General features: G+C 35.5%; 1 non-coding gene across 1 annotated transcript; it reads left to right on the top strand.

The window, feature by feature from the left end:
• Positions 1–1,393: 1,393 nt before the first annotated feature.
• LOC147824437 (U6 spliceosomal RNA) lies at positions 1,394–1,497 on the top strand. Its single transcript, XR_015442373.1, has one exon. It is a non-coding gene; the product is annotated as a U6 spliceosomal RNA (small nuclear RNA).
• Positions 1,498–13,186: the final 11,689 nt, after the last annotated feature.

Genomic DNA, 13,186 nt, shown 5'->3' on the forward strand with positions numbered 1-13,186 from the left:
CTACCATTAAGTGAACAACTTCTTGTACAATCTCTGTCTTTCAATACTAATGCCATCAGGAATATGACAAGGATGTCTACTTTCAGCACTCCTATTCAATGTAGTCTTAAAATCTTGGCTAGAGCAATAAATAAGGCAAGACCAAAAAAAGATACAAATAGGAAAGGAAGAAATCAAATAATCCTTGTTTACAGACAATATGGTTCCATCCTTAGACGATCCTAAAGACTCCACCCAAAGAATTCTAAAGCTAATAAATTCATAAAAGTAGCAAGACATAAAATCAGCATTTAAAAAATCAATAACTTTTCTATACATCAATAATGGACTAGATGATAAAGAAATCAGGAAAGCAATTTAATTCCCAATAACTTCAAATAATATACTAAGTGATGAATATAACCAATGAGATGAAAGATCTCTGCAATGAAAATTTCAGAACACCGATGAAAGAAATTGAACAAACCACTAGAAGATGCAATGGCCACCTATGTTTATAGATTGGCAGAATTAATGTCATTTAAGTGTTTATATTACCACAAATAATCTATTGATTGAATATAATCCCATTAAAAATACCAATGACAGTCTTCACACAACTAGAAAAACAATCCTAAAATTCATATGGAAACACAAAAGATCTAGAATACCCTCAGCATTCCTGAGCAAAAAGAGCAATCTGTAGACATAACTATACTCAATTTAAAAATATACTACAAAGCCACAGTTTAAAACAACACAGCATAATTTTAGGTGAATGCTAAAAGTGGTTTCTTTTGATCAGGCTAAGGAAGCAATGCCCTAGTGAATTCTTGTACACGGCTAAAAAGCAAGTACTACAGAAAGGTTCAATTATCTTGTCTGATCTCAATATTTTTTAAAGGAGAGAAGAAGCTGAGGGTGGAGAGAAGACAAGTGTGAGTTGATCACAGGGAAATACACTGGGGGTTTATAAAGAACTCAAAAAGTTGAGGTAAAAAATTAGTTTTATATAAAAGATTGGCTTTCCCAAATAAAATATATTTAAGTTGACACTAATGATTCTAATATGTGTACAAATAAATATGATACAATAAGTCCAATAGGATTTACTTATATTCCTATTTCCTCTCAAAAGTGTCTAAGAAATAAACTCAGTATGGTGGAGCACACCTGTAATTGCAGCAATCGGGAGGCTGGGCCCAAGGATCCCCACGAGTTCAAGGCCAGCCTGGGCTACATAATAGTTCAAAGACAGACTGAGCTACATTGAGAGACCTTGTCTCAAAAAACAAAACAAAATAAAGTCTCTAGGAAATTAAACATCTTTGTAATTAAATTCCTGACTTCTGAATGTTCCAAATAACACTGATCATCATTAGCCTGCCCTCACCACCTCAAGATACTTTGGAAGGTGCTTCTTTTGGCAGCACTTATACTAAAATTGAAAAGATACAGAGATTAGCATGGCCCCTGCGCAAGGATGACACTCAAATTCCTGAAGTATTCCATTAAAAAAAACTACTTTGGAAGCCACTCAAGAATTTTCCTTTCCTGAAAAGACTTTTCTCCTTCAAGGACATACCACTGCTTGCCAGAGTTTAATGATGCTCACCCAAGTCAGGGATTCATCCCGCAGGATATGGGTTGTCTGTTTGACTTCCTATGCTCTTAGGGGGTGCCTCAATTTGACTTTGCAATTCCTAAATGTATTCCTAAAAGTTTATTAAATGTTTTTCCTAAAAAAAAAAAAGAAAACACAGCATAGTACTGGCACACACACACAAAAAGACATGTAGAACAGTGAAACATAAAAAGCTTACACAATTACAGCTTTCTGATTCAGGACAAAGAAGCTAGAAATATATTTTGAAAAAAGGTAACCTCTTTAACAAATGTTGCTAAGAAAACTGGAATTGCAAACATAGATGATTGAAATTAGATCCCAAACTTTCACCCTGTACAAAAATCAATACCCAAAATATGTAGACAAATTACATGTGCATCCACAGGTAAATGAATAAAAATTTATATATTTATATAATAAATTTATAAATTATATTTATATAAAATACATATATATTGCAGCCATAATGAATAATGAAATTTTGTCATTACAAGAAAATGTATGGATCTGGACTATTGGAAGTTTTGGCATTGTAGCATTATTTTCTCTCCCAAGAATATTCTTGAGAAATTTTTGGAGTTCTGGATTGGTGGTCATAACTTTCTTTAAATGTTATTTGGCATAAAAATACCTTATTTCTCCAGTTCATGGTTTTGCAAGTTATAAAATTTTACAGGATATATCAGTCTGGAAGTTTGTTTTTTCTTAGGGCTTAAAACACTCCAATCCAAGCTTTCCTGGCCTATAAAATTTGTATTGAAAAGACAGAAATAATTCCAATGGGTTTTCTTTTGTAAGTAAGTTGCTTTCCTCTAACCAATTTTAAATTCTGTTCTTGTCTTGGACTTCTGGTATGTTGACTATGATGGTTCATGGAAAGATTCTTTCCTGATCATGGCTAATTGGGGTTCTATGTGCCTCACTTATCTGTATATTAAATTTTGACCTTATTTGGAAAGTTTCTGCACTTATTTTTGTGAACAGGATTTTTATGCCATTTGCACAGTCTTCTAATTTTTCACTAATTTTAGTCCATCTTAGATTAGTCTTCTTTGCATCATCTAGCAACTGTTTGGTCACTTTTTCATGTTCCTTTCTTGCTTTAGGGTATCTCTAAATAATTGGTCACTGACATTGCCCCTACATTCTAATTATGACATTGTGTTTTTTCAATGGTTATTTCTCCTACCATATTTTCAATAGAATTTTTAATTTTTTGGATTTCTGTTTGATATCTTTTCACAGACTCTACTTCTTTACTAGACAAGTCATCCATGTTTTGTATTCTTTTCTTTAGCACAGCTAGCTTTTTGATTAGTGTCTTCTCAAAACTCCTTGATCATTTTATTTATTAAGGCAGCTTAATGCCCCATGGATTAGCTTTGTACAAGTTGTGAGTTGTGGAAGACATTTTGCTGTCTTTCCTTCTTATGTTTTTATAGCTCTTTTTTTCCATTAATTTTATCGGTACATTTTAGGTATACGGTACAGTTACATTTATCATTGGGATCTTGTACCTCTACATGATATATCTTGGTTCTTATTTTTTCCCATTGCCCTGCCCTCCATTCACCCCCTCCACCCTTACCAATTTACAAATATTTTGTTTCCATTTTCTTCTTTCTCTCATATTTTTTCTCTTCCCTTCTTTTCTTACCTCTACCCATCCCACTTCCTCTGCTCCATTGACCTTTTCTTTCTATTTCAAAATATCAATTATACATTTTGATCCTTATTTACACTTTTAGTTTTTCACACCAAAGAAACTATTCAGTATTTACATATGTGTGTCCCATTTATTCCACTTAAGAGTATCACCTCAATGTGCATCGACTTAGCTATAACTGTCTCTAGTTTCTCATTCTTTATGGCTGAGTAGTACTCCATTAAAAAAAAAAACCACCTATTCTTTATCCAGTCTCCAGTTGATGGGCAATTGGGCTGTTTCCAAATTTTAGCTATTAAAAGCTGTGCTGCTATGAACATGGGTGAGCATGTATCACTGTGGTATGATTCTTTTAATTCTTTTGGGAAGATACCCAGCAGGGAAATAGCTGGGTCAAATGGGAACTCTAGTCCTAGTTCTTTGAGGTATCTCCATACTGATTTCCACAGTGGCTGCACCACTCTACACTCGCATGAACCATGAAAGATTCCTTTCCACCCACAACCCCACCAGCATTTGTTATTTGTTGATTTCTTGATAGCAGCCATTCTTACTGGGGTGAGGTGGAATCTCAGCACTGTTTATATATGCATCTTTCCATTGATCAGTGATGTATGACATTTTTTCATATGTTTATTTGCTGCTTTTACTTCTTTCTCTGAGAAATGCCTGTTCATTTCAGATGCCCATTTTTAAATTGGGTCTTTAGATTTGGGGGATCTGAATTTTTAGTTATTTATATATTCTAGATAGTAGACCTTTGTCTGAGGAACAGCTGGTAAAAATTTTTTCCCACATTGTAGGTTGTCTGTTAGCTCTGTTGGTGGTTTCTCTTGCAGTGAAGAAGCTTTTTAATAAGATGAGATCCAAGTTGTTCATTCTTTGTGCTAGTTCCCATGCTATTGAGGATTTGTTCATAAAGTTTTTTCCTATGCCAATGTCTTCAAGAGTTCTACCTAACTTATCTTCCAGCAAGTTTGGTGTTTCTGTCTTAATATTTAGATTTTTAATCCACTTCGATCTTAGTTTAATGCATGGTGATAGGCATGGGTCTAGTTTTAATTTTTGGCAGGTTAAAATCCAGTTTTTCCAACACCATTTATTAAGTAGGCTATCTTTCCTCCAGTGAGGATGGTTGGCTCCTTTGTCAAAGATGAGGTAGCTGAATATGTCTGCAGCTGTTTCTTTATCTTCTAGTCTATATCACTGATCCTTGGGTCTGTTTCTTTGCCAGTACCATGCAGTTTTTATCATAGTGGCTTTGTAGTAGAGTTTCAAGTTGGGAATTGTGATACTCTCTGCCATGTCTCTTTTGCCTAGAAATGCTTTTGCACCTCTAGGTCTCTTCTGGTTCCAAATGAATTTTTGGATTGTTTTCTCTACCTCTGTGAAATATACTGTTGGGATCTCAATTGGGATTGCATTGAATCTGCACAGCAGTTTTGGAAGTATGCCCATTTTTACTGTATTTGTTCTTCCTACCCAGGAACAAGGGATGTCATTTCATTTTCTTATACCCTCTTCAATCTCTTTTTTCAGAGTATTGTAGCTCTCAATGTAGAGGTCTTTTCTTCCTTCATTAGATTGATTCCTACATATTTTCTTTTTTTGGATGTGCTTATGGAAGGAATTGTTTCCCTAATTTCTCTCTCAGTGAGTCTGTTATTTGTGTAGAAGAAGGCTATTGATTTTTAAGTGTTTACCTTGTACCCAGCTACTCTACTGTATCTGCCAGTTAAGTCTAGAAGTCTTTTGATGGAGATTTTTGGGTCTTCAATGGAGAGTATCATGTCATCAGCAAAAAATGACAGTTTAACTTCTTCATTTCCTATCTTTATTCATTTTAATTCTTTCCTTGTCTAATTGCTCTGGCCAATGTTTCCAAAACTATATTGAACAGGAGTGGTGATAGCGGATATCCTTGTCTTGTTCCTGATTTTAGCATGAAGGTTTACAGTTTTTGACTATTTAGTATGATGTTGGCTGTTGCTTTTTCATAGATAGCCTTTATCAAGTTGAGATAAAGATCCTCTATCCTAATTTTATGCAAGGTTTTTACCATGAATGGATGTTGAATTTTATTGAATGCTTTTTCTGCATCTATTGAAATGATCATATGGTTTTTGTACTTGACTATTAATATAGCGTATTACATTTATTGATTTACATATGTTGAACTATCCTTGCATCCCTGGGATAAATCTGACTTGGTCAGGGTGTATGATCTTCTTGAAGACCCTCTGTATTCTGTTTGCCAGTATCTTATTGAGGATTTTTGCATCTATGTTCATTAGGGAGATTGGCCTATAGCTCTTTTTTCATTGGGTCTTTCCCTGGTTTTGGAATCAAAGCAACACTTGCTTCCAGGAAAGAATTTGGCAGTATTGCTTCCCTTTCAATTTCACTGAAAAATTTAAAGAGTAGTGGCAATAGTTGTTCTCTAAATGGCTTGTAGAATTCAGCAGTGAAGCTATCAGGACCGGGGCTTTTCTTTGTTGGTAAATTTTTAATTATGTTTTCAATTTCACTGATTATAATTGGAGTGTTTAGTATTTTTATATCTTCTTCATTCAACTTTGGTAATTCATATGTATCTAGAAATCGGTCCATTTCTTCTGTGTTTTCCATTTTATTAGAGTACAGTTTCTTGAAGTAGATATTGATGATCCTCTGGATTTCTACTGGATCTGTTGTGACTTCACCTTTTTCATTCTCAATTGCATGGATTTGAGCCTTTTCTTTCCTTTTTTTAATAAGGTTGGTTAAGGGTTTATCGATTTTATTTATTCTTTCAAAAAAACCAGCTCTTTGATTCATTGATTTTTTGTTTTGTTCTCTTAGTCTCCATTGCATTGATGTCTGCTCTGATCTTTATAATTTCCAGCTTTGTATGAGCTTTGGGTTTATCTTGCTCTTCTTTTTCTAGGAGCTTAAGATTCAGCATTAGGTTGCTTGAGCTCACTCTGTTTTCCTAATGTGGGCATTTACTGCTATGAATTTCCCTCATAGAACTTGTAGAGAAGAATGTTGTCTCGGAGCAAGTTGAACTTAAAATGAACTCTGGGGAAACGTTCCCAGGAACAACAGGTGTTCTCTCGGATGCGAGATAAAATTCAGGGAGCATTTCATGTGATGCTCCCTCTGTTCCAGGAACCTTGATGCCCGAGGGTGTGAGTATTCTGCTCTGGGAAAGATCAAGATTAGATATGAAAGCTTTCAAGATGTTATTCCTAAAAAACAGCTTCAAGGCCTTTGTTGTAATCTCTCACGTTTCTCACGCTCACATTGTGCACCACTTAAAAAGACATGGGCAACAGAGGCAAGCTGCTGTTTCTCCTTGAGAGCTGCAGCCCTCTGCTTGTCCACCTAACTGCATTTTCGTGGTCTGACTCTTCTTCGCGTCTTGAACAACTCCACAAGAACTGCTTTCATTGTATCTCATAGATTCCTGTATGTTGTATTGGCATTATCATTTACTTGTAGAAACTGTCTAATTTCTTCATTAATTTCCTCCATGACCCATTGGTTGTTCAGGAAGGTCTTATACAATTTCCATGTGTTTGTGGAGTTCTTCAGGTTTCTTTTTCTATTGATCTTCAGTTTAATTGCACTATGGTCTAATAATATACACAGGATAACTTCAATTCCTTTGCATTTACTTAAACATGTTCTATGAGCTAGCATGTGGTCTATTTTGGAGAATGATCAGTGTGCAGCTGAAAAGAATGTATATTCTGATTGGGGGGAGGGAACACTCTGTAGACATCTATTAAGTCTATTTCTTCAAAAACTTTGTTCAGTTCTATTATTTCATTGTTGATTTTTTTGTCAAGATCATCTGTCTATTTGTGACAGTGGAGTATTGAGGTCCCCCACTACAATAGTATTAGTGTTTATTTGGTTTTTCATGTCCCCTAATATTTGTTTTGTATAGTTGGACCCATTAGTATTTGGTGTATATATATTTATGATTGTCATCTCTTCTTGGATTTTTCCCTTTATAAGGATTTAGTGAACTTCTCTGTCTCTCTTAATTAGTTTTGTTTTGAAATTTACTTTTTCTGTAAATAAGATAGCTGCCCCTGCTTTTCTCTGGGTTCCTGTTGCATGGAAAATTGTTTTCCATCCTTTTACTTTCAGTTTATGAGTTTCTTTTGGAACTAAGTGCATTTCTTGTACACAGCATATTGTTGGATTTTGTTTCTTAATCGATTCTGTTAGTCTGTTTCTTTTGATTGGTGAGTCAAGGCCATTAACATTGATGGTTATAACTGATATGTATTGACTTATTGTCATGTTATTTTCCTGTTGTTGGCTCTTTTTTATTTTTTCTCCCTCTCCTTTTAATTTCTTGCCTTGCCTGGTGGCTTTGCTCTGTTGGGCTTCATGAAGCTTTGACCTTCATTGTCTTTTTCTAGGATATTTCTTACAATTGTTTGGAGTGCTGGTTTGGTATTCATGAAGTTTCTCAGGTGCTCTTTGTCATGGAAGTATCATATTTCCCCATCAATTTTGAAAGATAATTTTGACGGATACATCTGTCTAGATTGGAGGTTGTTTTCTTTTAGGGCTTGAAATACCTCACCCAAGCTCTCCTTGATTTAAGGGTTTGTGTTGAAAAGTCTGCTGTGATTCTGATGGGCTTTCCTCTGCAGGTGATTTGTTTCTTTTCTCTGTTTATAGTATTTTGTTCTTCTGTTGGGTTTCCAGGATCTTGATTATTATATGTCTAGGTGTAGATTTTTTTATCAAGGCTAGTTGGAGTCCCATATGCCTCACTGATCTGTATGTCAAATTCTTTTGCTCTCTTTGGGAAGTTTTCTGTCATTAATTCTGTGAACAGTTTTTTTATGTCATTTGTACTTTCTCCTGATTTTTCATGGACTCCTATCAATCTTATATCATTCTTCTCTGTGTTGTCTAGGAGTTGTTGGATTGATTTCTCATGGCCCCTTACTAGTTTTAAGAGATCTCTCTTTTAATGGTCACTGACCATGATCCTGTCTTCTATATCTGATATTTTGTCTTCGGATTGGCTCAGTCTGCTCTGTATACTTTCAATAGAGATTTTAATCTCCTTGATATCTGTTTGAATCTGTTTCATGGATTCCATTTATTTCCTATGTTGGGTGTTCATGATTTCCATTTCTTTCCTATGCTGGTCATTCATGGCTTCCATCATGGTCCTGAACTCATCTTTTTTTTATGTGTTTCTGTTCTAGAGTCTCTAATCACGTCTTTCATTCTGCTCACCATCTCTGTTTATCTGGGAAATTATTTCTGTTTTGAATTTTTCTAGAGCCTCATTCATCTGTTTTGTTACTTCCTGTGCTATCAGTTGAGGGTGTCCAGGTGGTTGATTATCAGACTTTTCCACCTTGTTTCCCCCAGTGTTTGCCTTTGGTGAGCTGGAAGAATGGGATTGAGACTTGCTTAAATGCCTTCTCATTTCCATTTTTGCTGTTGGTACTGTCCTTGGTTTAGTTCCTGGGTTGATATTTCGATATTGGTTATTGTTGCTTGTATTTAGAACCCTTATGGAATGATTGCTTCTCAGAAGTGTCTCCCAGATATAGCTGGTCTTAAGGTTTTGAATCTCTAATGACTCTGGGGCAATCTCATTTTCATTATAGCAGAAGGATAACTGACTAGATCAATCACAACACCTTAGCCCAAGTGATACAATCATCAATAACAATAATATAAAGTACAGCTTAGAAAATAACAATTTCTTGTAGTTCTTAATCTATCACCTTTATCTGTGTGAATTAAATCAAAATTGAGGACCAGCCCAAAATGTGTTTATAGTGAATAGAGTCTTCACTATAGCAACTTTACCCTTCAGGATGGGAACTTAGAAGGAGTTGGGGAGGGAGAAATAAATAGGTAGAAGAAAAAGAAATGTTAGAAGTAAGGCCAGAGGACACAGAAAAATCATGCAAACTCTAGAGAACTGTTGAAGACAAGAGGAAAAGGCACAATGAAAGAACAAAGACAAGAATAGAACAATATATCAGCAATAGCGAAGCTAGAAACTGTATTCACTTTCCTTTAAAACTTATGACAATCGAGAGAAGAAAATAAAAAGAAAGAAGAAATCTGAATTAGGGCAAAAATAGGAACAAAAAGGGAGATGAAAATCAACGTGGGAGAGTGAGAAATCAAGAGAGTGAGAGAAAGAGAAAGAAAAGAAAAAGAAGAAAGAAAAAATTTGCAAAGGTAGAAAAAAACAAATCAAAATTAAAAATGAGAGAGAAAAATAACTTTGAAAATAAAAAATAAAAATGAAGGGCCTCCTTCAGGGTATGTCTCTGCTGTCACAATGGACAATGGGGGCAGCAGTGTGCAGGTCTAAGTCAATTAGTGTCAGCAAGCCAGCAGCAGACCTTTGAGATTCAGGCTGATTTCTGGTTGCAAGGCCCAAGTTGAGCTCCCTGACCTCCTGCAGGGTTGAATTCTGCAAGGTTCTACTGCAGGTTCCAGCTGCCCTTCCCCTGAAGATAGTCCAGGTTCAGATTGGGAGGTGGTGATCCCTCCAACTTACCAAGTACAATGGTCTGGTGTGCCTTTATTGCAGAAATTCTCTTCACTTTTCCAGTGGGCTTCAATTTTTATCAAGGAGCCTGACAGAGGCCCTCTTTCTGTTGTTCATTTCTGCTCTATCTTCTGGAGCTCAGGACAATGGCCTTTATGGCCCCCTGTGCCTCTGGGTTGTCGATCCAGGTACAGGTACAACCAGGAGGCCAGAGGCAGGGGGAAAGGTGATGCATGCACCTGGGAAGCTCCACTCCTCACCAGTCCACCCCTGGCTGGGAGGCCCAGAATGATGTGGTATAGCTCGGAGGCTCCAGGTGGCTCCACTCTTCACTGGTCCACCCCTGGCTCTATAATTCATTTTTTTTCTATGTGCTAAGGCTTGTGGGTTGATTATAGCAGAACAACTTTGTTACTAGTATGAAGACCTCTTAGTACTGCTTTTCAGTGATGCCTTCTGGGCATGGCTAACTATAAGCCTTTGTCTCTGTCCCACAATACAATGACTGGCATTACTTTGGGAGAGGAGATGGCAGTGTAATTGGCCTAGCATTCAGTTCTCTGGGAATATACCACAGTATTATCAATAATACAAAAGCAAAAATATATACAACTGAGATACTGTCATATTAGAAAACTTATTTATAGCAACAACTATGCTATCCAATAGTAAAAAAAAATCAGCAATAATCAATATTAAAGACAAACTGTATAGTCAGAGAAGCAATAATGCACCACTCTCAATCATAGAAAAGAGGTCTATAATTATTGTATAAACACTAGGGTAAACCAAAGATTGACATACAGTAAGTAAATACCTACTAAATGCAACAACTATACCTCCAAAAACAACAGAAAAGTATTCAATAATAATAGCATACAGTTATCTAACTATCTAAAGTTTAACAAAGCTTAACTTTATACTAGTAAAGATAGGGAGTGTGGAATGGGAGGATGATAAAGGTAAAATGTGAGAAACAAATCGATGGAAGATGAAAAACAGGAGAGAAAGGATCCTATTAAGGAGTAAAAGGAAGATAACAGACTTAGATATTTGTAACAGAAAAGAACAAACACAAGAAAGAATTAAACAAAAACAGTGAGCAAAATAAAGGGGAAAAAATTAAAATAAGAACGAAAAATTAAAATGAGAAAGAAAAACACCAAAAACTAAAGATGTAAAAAGAAAAAAATGAGTCAAAACAACTCCACTGTATTTCTGAGTGAGTCATTTCGTTCCAGGATTTGGAGTATCAGAATCCAGCAGGTCGCAAATGTTTTCCAGATTCCCTTATGGTTTGTGTGTTTCTGAGGTGCCACCCTGGTCCAGAAGCTTCTCTGCTTATGCACACAAGACTGTGGCAACTTTCCAAGCCCAGGCATGTTCTTGCTCATGTTAACATATAGGGAAAGCAATCAGAGCAGTGGTTTCTGCTGGATATGGGCAGTGAGTTGGGGCTTCACACAGACCACCAGAGTTAACACTTTCAGATGTTACTATTTCACTTTCATTACTTGCTCAAGTAATCATTTTGGTGCATTTGTGTCCTCAAATTAAATTCCATTTGACTCGATATCTCCCTTCGAAGTATCTTCCCAAATGAGTTAAAGACATCACAATACAGATGCATACCTGTGTTTACTGCACAACAATTACTAATACCTAAATCTTGAAAGTGTCCTATATGTCCATCAATATATAAATGAATAAAAAAAAATGTTTCATTTATACAGAATGGAGTACTACTCTCCCATAAAGAAGGATAAACTTCAGTCATTTGTAGGAAAATGGGTGCACCGTGAGACCATAATGTTAAGTGAAATAAATCAGACACACAAGCTTAAAATATTGCATGGTTTCTTTTATATGAGAAATGGAAAATATAAATAAAGAATAAAATCCAAGTTCTATTCCAGGAAAAAGAGAGAGAAATGTTTTGCAAAAGAGAAAAGCACCAAGACATGGAGGGAAGTGGGAGGGAGGAGAGAGAAAAATGGATTTTTAAAAAAGAGTTAAGATTTGCTACCTACATATATCAACTCCCCACAGGGGATGTAACCATACTAATAAAAATAAAATGTCAAAACTTTCATAACTGAACAAAAAAATAACAAAAAATAACATACAAAACAATACCAAAATAGCAAAAAATAAATAAGAAGAATGTGTCACCTCTTGTTAGAGTTTCTGCTGCTTATTGATGCCTCCTTGACAGCCTTTATCTCATAGTTTCTCTTATCTGTTTCCTACAATATCCCTTTCCCTGGGGTGGGGCGGCTAATAATTTCATCCACACTGATGTCAATTTATCTCTGTCTGAAGTGGCTTCTGAAGAACACACACACACACACACACATACACACACCTAGATTCTAAAAATATGTATATATTTTCTCCTTTATGTTAATGTAAAAAATGTTGAGTTTTACGTAGTTTGCTGGGTTATACATAGTTTGTTAGAGATGCTTGGGGATCACTTTGTCAGCATTCTACCAGAAAATGGAGAGTAGAAACATGTTTTCTCATTCTGATTACTTTCAAGGATAATTTGGTCTTAGCAACAAGATTACAAGCAACATACAAAAATTTGCACCAGATTTCCCCCATGTACGAAGTACAGGATGGCACTCAAAGTGCATTCATTGATGAGTAGTTATTCATTCAGGAATATGCCTGTTAAAACACTGCCATCATACCTGATCTCACACACACTGAGAAACTCTCATTCTAAATAGTTGTAATCAACACTTTTAAATTCCTAGGGTCAAGTGGAAATGATCAGAATTGTTTATTTCCACCCCCACCCCATACAGGTCCACAATGGTGAAAGAATGATAGTGTAGTATAAACAGTTCCTCTCAGCAGGTGCATTTCCCTTCTATCCAAAAGAGTTAAGAACAATTGTATTCTATTTCCTTCCACAATGTACTTGATGCAAACCTTGGTATCTATTTCAATAATTTTATCCATAGGAACCATATTTAGAATGCAATAAAGACAATTAAGTTAGAAATGTAAGATTTAAATATTTGCATTTCATTATAGCTGTATGTTTGTTTTGGACAGTCATTAATCAAGAACATATGGGGAAAACTAGAGATCTAAGTGTACCTCAGGGTACCCAAATAGATTTCAGCCACAGTTCTTTCATGGAACTTATATCAGAGTAAAAGAGATTTGCATTCTGAAAGCAGTTGTTTTCAGAAGTATTATATAAAGAAGACAAATTAGTAAACTGAGCACCCAGTGAAATTGTTCATATGGCTTAGCCATTTTTCATTATTATGAAAACAAAATACTTATAAATGACACAAAAACACCTGAAACAAAAGAAGAAAATGATTTGTTTTGGTATGAATGCAAATTCATTTATATGGGA

The sequence above is a fragment of the Heterocephalus glaber genome, unplaced genomic scaffold (genome assembly GCF_053883595.1).
Source record: "Heterocephalus glaber isolate CG9 unplaced genomic scaffold, H.glaber_assembly_v1.0 deba00001543, whole genome shotgun sequence".
Classification (NCBI taxonomy): domain Eukaryota; kingdom Metazoa; phylum Chordata; class Mammalia; order Rodentia; family Bathyergidae; genus Heterocephalus; species Heterocephalus glaber.